General features: G+C 42.8%; 1 long non-coding RNA gene across 1 annotated transcript; it reads right to left on the reverse strand.

Annotated features, from left to right (window-relative positions):
• Positions 1-5751: 5751 nt before the first annotated feature.
• On the reverse strand, positions 5752-6480 carry LOC128375620 (uncharacterized). The gene is made up of 3 exons (XR_008323088.1): positions 6387-6480; positions 6111-6183; positions 5752-5985 (listed from the first exon to the last, which is right to left on the reverse strand). It is a non-coding gene; the product is annotated as an uncharacterized LOC128375620 (long non-coding RNA).
• Positions 6481-7111: the final 631 nt, after the last annotated feature.

Genomic DNA, 7111 nt, shown 5'->3' on the forward strand with positions numbered 1-7111 from the left:
TCATTATTAGACCAATGTGGCTGCGAGCCGAATCACATTGGTCTATAATAATAAAGTTGTTCTATACTACACACTGAGAGGTTCCCAGACCATATGATTGGTCCACAAATACTTCTTTATTCAGACAGACATCAGGCTGTGATGAAGTTTTAATTGAAGACTCTGAACTAACTAAATATAACCTTCATTTTGAATTATATTTCACTCCGTGACTTTGCCTCAGCTGAAATGTCTTTAAAAGTTTCTTTCTTAATCACAATAGTTATAAACTCAGATTCAGTCAGCAGCTATACTCATAAATGTGATGTTGCATTTAGCACAAAGTCATAATGAGGTTACAGAGCAACAGTGTGAATAATATCACTCCATTACTCTGTATGTAAAACAATGCAGAAACTACAGATGAAGAAGTTTACCTTCTGATTCACAGAAGAGTGACAAGACAGCCAGGATGAGCAGCCACATCCACACAGTCCTGCACATCTTCAAACGCTCATGGACTCTGGATCTCAGCTGTAAACTGCTCCTGTGTTCACTTACTAACAACTCGCTCAAGTCTGATAATAAGTGAAGCAGAGAGGTGTGATCTTAAATACTGCTTCACAAAAAAGAGGAACTATAATTATCAAGTACGAAAGACTCACCCAGAGGTTGATGTCACTCATGCTATAGTTTCTCTGGTTTCCTGTTGCTTTCACACTTCAAGATGCACAGTATTCAGACTGACCTGCTCTGAGCAGAGTTCTGCGGTTTGACGCCTTCATCATGAGGAGCCAACTTCCTGATTTCTTGAAAAACTTTAAACATAAATGAAAGAAAAGTTCTTTCCACAATCTTTCTAAATATTACTGTGTCCTCAGACAGGTCAGATGTGAACATGCTTTATATATAATAGGTACATTTATTATTCCAATGTGTCAACATGGCAGAAACTTTTTGTTGCAAAAAAGAAGTTGGGACTAATTGCCAAATCATTTCTCAACTGTGTCTTAAACCAACAGTCAGAAGATCAAATCATCATGAAATGTGTTTTTCTGTCTGTTATAATTCCTCCTGGTCATAAGTAGACTGCAATGGCCATTTGATTGCCATGCTTAGAGAAACAAAATCAAAACATTTCGCCATTTTAATGCATGTACAGGTGCAGGTGGTTAAGTGCAATAACAAAACATCAGAACCCCTGACGGTCAGCACTGGGCCCCCCCAGGGGTGCGTTCTGTCCCCTCTCCTGTTCTCACTGTACACTAATGACTGTATCTCACATCATCAATCAGTTAAATTGGTCAAATTCGCTGATGACACTACAGTAGTGGGTTTGATTACCAGAAATAAGAAATCAGAGTACAGAAATCATATCTCATCTCTGCTAGACTGGTGCAGTGCAAACAATCTGGAACTCAATGCTGGTAAAACCAAGGAAATGGTTGTGGACTTTCATACTAAACATGTGGACCACCTACCCTTGACTATCAACAACACAGAAGTGCAGCGGGTACACAGCTCTAAGTTTCTGGGAGTGACCATCATGTCTACTGGCCACTACCGCCACTTTATCCACAACTACAGCTCCATTGCCACCTCTCTTACAGCCCTCACCTCCTCTAAGGTGACCGTCAGCTGGGCTGAAGCTGCTGAAGAGGCCTTTCAGACTCCCAAGTCTCGGTTCACCTCTGCACCCATCGTCCAAGTGCCAGATCCTGATTGTCAGTTCGTTGTGGAGGTAGATGCCTCTGACGTGGGAGTAGTTGGCCGTCTTGTCCCAAAATGGAGCCACTGGGCAGAAGCTCCACTCCTGTGCCTTTTTCTCTCTGCGACTGTCACCTGCTGAGAGAAATTATGACATTGTCAACAGGGAGCTACTGGCTGTCAAGGTGGCATTGGAGGAGTGGGGGTACTGGCTTGAGGGGACCAAACAACCCTTTTTGGTATGGACAGACCAAAAGAACCTCGAATACATCTGAACAGCCAAGAGGATGAACTAATGTCAAGCCCGTTGGTCTCTGGTGCGCAGAGACCAACGTGTCTGGCATAGACACCTACATAAAGATGTCTATGTCAGACAAAATCTTTAAAAAAAACAAGCCTGGTGGTCCCTGTTCTTCACCCGCTTCCATTTCTCCCTCTCCTACCGTCCTGGGTCCCGCAATGTTAAACCTGATGCTTTGTCTTGTCAGTTCCAGAAGGAGGAGGAAAATTATATCGTCGCGTGGACCCGCATGCTTGCCCTCCTCGCCTAACCCTGAGGTCCAATGTGCTGCAGTGGGCCCATGCCTCCGAGTTCACCTGCCACCCGGGGATCCAGAGAACCAGTACCGTCCTCCTCCAGTGGTTCTGGTGGGGCAGCCTTGAAGAAGACACAGGAGTTTGTCAATGCCTACCCAGTCTGCAACCGGCACAAACCATAACATCAGGCTCCCAGGCTGGTTTCCTGCAGCCCATCCCTGTACCGAATCGCCCTTGGTCCCACATCTCTCTGGACATGTCACAGGTCCTGCCCCCCCATCTGCCGGCAACAGCCATCCTCACGGTTGTTGACCGCTTCGGCAAGATAGACCACTCTGTCCCTTTGCCCAAAGAGACTGCCAGGTTGATTAGGGTTAGGCTCAACGGCCCTTTTGTCATAGAAAGGTTTGTCAATCCTGTGGCAGTGAGGCTCCACCTGCCCCGGTCCATGCCGGTCCACCCAACTTTCCATGTCTCCAAGGTCAAGCCAGTCCGAGAGAGACCCTTGGTTCTTGTCACTCCAATCCACCGCCTCCTCGATGGGGGTCTCACGTACACTGTTCGACGCCTTACTTGTTCCCGTCGATATGGAGAGATCTTCAGTACTTGGTCGACTGGGAGGGGTATGGTCCTGAAGAGAGGTCCTGGGAGTTACATCAGCGTCAGCCTGATGAGCCCACTCAGGCTTCCGCTCATCCTCATTGTAAAGCTCCGGAAAGCGAGGGGTTTTAAGGAGAATTCATCACATTTCAGGCTAAAACTAAAGTATTTAGAGTATTCACTGCTTTTAAGTGTAAAAATGGGTGAAATTTTACCCTGAACAGGAGTTTTTCAGCAATAAAGTTGAGATTAGAAACACAGTGAGTTCTCCTGCAGATCCTGTCTCAACAAATTCACGTATAAATCTGTCAGTGACTAATAAATGTTGGTAAGCAGTTCAAAAATATGTTAACTAGTTTTAAAAGCAGCATCAGGTTTGTTAAAATGTACATTTAGTATCTGTTGGTTTTATGTAATTTGAAATGACATTTGCACAATTTTTCACCAAAAGTAAGACTGAACGCTCCTGAAAATGTCAAATGGTGTTACTTATTGACACGATGGCAACTGACATCTAATAACCTGATCACACATTCACAGATCCAACGTTTCCATTTTAACTGCACAGACTCTGAGTTAAATAAACAGCACTGAGTCACCACCTCGGTGACTGTACTGCACTATAACACACTAAGAGTAAGAACTGAAAACACAAGAGACATTCACTTTCTAAAGGATTTATTATTTTTGGTTGCAGGGTTATCCACCTTTATATTGCAGTAGAATCAGGTTACAGTAAAGCACACAATTGTGGCAGCAAGCCTTCAAATATGCATTTGGGCTTGACGACGGGACACTTCACATTTCCCTGTGAGAGGCAGGAAGAAAAGAGTCAGACAGAAAAAGAGTCCATTATATTCATTTTATCTTTGTTCTTGTGTTTTAGTGATCAGTTGGACTGATTGTCTGTTTAAGGTCATTTACATTAATCTTTCCAGGATACTCGCAGGGGAATAATTTAGAAATCAGACTCATATATAGTGTTACTTTCTCTTTGTGTTCTCAGATACCATATAGTCCATTTTGACCTTCTAACAGTAGCTCACCCTGATGGACTTGTAAAGCATCCTGATAGCTGAGCCAACACATTTTAACACATAATTCTCACCACTATTCTCTGAAGTGCGAACCACAGAGCATCTGGATCCACACAGTGTTCCTTATCGTCTTGAGTTTTGACTCTAGAAACAGGAACCAGAAATGAAAGAATTAGACACACAAATATTATTAAGTTTGAATGAAGCCGAAGTTTCCTGAGTGTTGTTCTGGTATCATGAGGAACCTCTCAGCAGATCAGAGAGAGATGAATACAGATTTATTCACATTTAGATTCTTTAAAAACACGTTGTACTTACACAAAGGAGTGGAACCTGCAGTCCTTCCTTGGCATCTGTTCATGACACTCCTTGATGTTGAGAATTGTTGCTTTGCTGTTTTTTTCACAACATTTTAGGTCCTTACCTTCTAACAGAGAGAATCAGTGTTTTACTCATCAGCACAACAAGCATGACACACTGAGAGGTAGAGTCGAGGTTTCAGGCACAACTTCACCTACTTCTAAAGCTGCACCGAAAAGGAAACAAGTCTTAAGAGTGAAAGCTTCAGCAACACTTGTAGTTTACAACTATTTCATTATTAGACCAATGCATGCAGCTGCTTCCAGGCAGAAAAAGCATCTCCCAAACTGAAGGTGTGTTTCAGTTGCAGTTCAGTTTTAGGCCATGGGGGGGCAATCTACTAGCTGCAGGATTCAGGAGTGAAGCCAGAGCCTCAGCCTTTTTATATTTTATTTCTTTATTGTTCACATTAGCATTTAGCACAAAGTCATAATGACGTTACAGAGCAACAGTGTGAATAATATCACTCCATTACTCTGGATGTAAAACAATGCAGAAACTACAGATGAAGAAGTTTACCTTCTGATTCACAGAAGAGTGGCAAGACAGCCAGGATGAGCAGCCACATCCACACAGTCCTGCACATCTTCAAACGCTCGTGGACTCTGGATCTCAGCTGTAAACTGCTCCTGTGTTCACTTACTAACAACTCGCTCAAGTCTTTGTCTTCGCGTTGTTGTTGCATTTTATTGAGCTCAGCTGGTAACTAATCATTGGGACAGCTGGGTATAATTGAAGGGATCCTCCCCCATCTCTTCCTTTGCGCTCTCGCTTCCGGGTCGGAGGTGTTTCCCCTCACAGGTGAAGCCACGCGCTGCTGCTTCACGTCACCAGTGATTTGGTCTCTTGTCATGTTGAACCCTCCTCCAGTGTCCGAGTCAAATCTGAACGATTTTCAACTTTCATACATCATAAAAATGGTGTTTTTCATGGGATTGGCTCAAGGTCTCATAATATCCTCCACACGAGGCATTTACATATAAAACTGTTGATTTCCACATTCAGTGCATTTTGACTGGTTGACTCCAAAGGAAATGAATATGGTCATTCATCAGGTGGAAAACATCCATATACACCCCCCCCCCCACCACATGAACCACATATTTCAGAGTGAACAAATAAAAGCAATAAAACAACATAAAGTGTGTTAGTAAGGTGTTTGGCCACCAGAGCGTGAAGGTTTACCCGGCGGTACGAGGGGCCGCAGTCATTCAGTCCCCTCAGTGTTTGGTGTCCAGTATGGTGTTCAAGGTGGTCCTCAGAGTACTGTCCCTTCACCTCCTGTGTCTGAGATGGGTGAGATGCTAACGCGTATATATATAATATATAAATAAAGCTGCCTTGCCTTATTGACGATGGCGACCGACAGCTGATAGTAACCTGATTGGCTGATCACACATTCATTCACAGATCCAACGTTTCCATTTTAACTGCACAGACTCTGAGTTACATAAACAGCACTGAGTCACCACCTCTTTGACTGACTGCACTATAACACACTAAGAGTAAGAATTAAAATCACAAGAGACACTCACTTTCTAAATGATTTATTATTTTTGGTTGCAGGATTATTTCCCTCCAAAAAAAGCAAAGCTGTGCCTGAAACATGTTCAGTTATCTATATTTATCTATCTTTATATTGCAGTAAAAGCAGGAAGCAGTAAATGATCAGAAATGATTCTGGCAGCTGTTTTTATTCCATGTCGACTTTGTTCAGGACTTCAAATCTGCGTTTGGGCGGGATGATGGAAGGACAGTTCAGACCCTGTGAGAGAGGCAGAAAGAAAAGATTCATGAAATATAGTGTTACCTTCTAACAGTAGCTCACCCTGATGGACTTGTAAAGCATCCTGATAGCTGAGCCAACACATTTTAACACATAATTCTCACCTCATTGATAAGATGTTTGAGCCACTGAGCATCTGGCTTCACACAGTATTGCTTATTGTCTGGAGTTATGATCCTAGAAACAGGAACCAGAAATGAAAGAATTAGACATTTGTTATGTTGCTGCTACACACAACACCTCATTAAATATTATTAAGTTTGAATGAAGCTGAAGTTTCCTGAGTGTTGTTCTGGTATCATGAGGAACCTCTCAGCAGATCAGAGAGATGAATACAGATTTATTCACATTTAGATTCTTTAAAAACACGTTGTACTTACAGAAAGGCGTGGAACCTGCAGTCCTTTCTTGGCTTCTGTTCGTAACACTCCTTGATGTCGGGAATTCTTGCATTGCTGCTGCTTGTGCAGCATTTTAGGTGCAGCTTCGGACGTCTTTCTAACAGAGAGAGAATCAGTGTTTTACTCATCAGCACAACAAGCATGACACACTGAGAGGTAGAGTCGAGGTTTCTGGCACAACTTCACCTACTTCTAAAGCTGCACCGAAAAGGAAACAAGTCTTAAAAAGAGTGAAAGCGTCAGCAACACTTGTAGTTTACAACTATTTCATTATTAGACCAATGCATGCAGCTGCTTCCAGGCAGAAAAAGCATCTCCCAATTATACTCATAAATGTGATGGTGTGAAGCAGTAATGTAGGACTGTGTGATTTATTCCTGTTTGGGGTTTTTGTGCCTTCATTTGTTGCATTTAGCACAAAGTCATAATGACGTTACAGAGCAACAGTGTGAATAATATCACTCCATTACTCTGTATGTAAAACAATGCAGAAACTACAGATGAAGAAGTTTACCTTCTGATTCACAGAAGAGTGGCAAGACAGCCAGGATGAGCAGCCACATCCACACAGTCCTGCACATCTTCAAACGCTCGTGGACTCTGGATCTCAGCTGTAAACTGCTCCTGTGTTCACTTACTAACAACTCGCTCAAGTCTGATAATAAGTGAAGCAGAGAGGTGTGATCTTAAATACTGCTTCACAA

This window comes from Scomber japonicus, chromosome 16 (assembly GCF_027409825.1).
Source record: "Scomber japonicus isolate fScoJap1 chromosome 16, fScoJap1.pri, whole genome shotgun sequence".
Classification (NCBI taxonomy): Eukaryota; Metazoa; Chordata; class Actinopteri; order Scombriformes; family Scombridae; genus Scomber; species Scomber japonicus.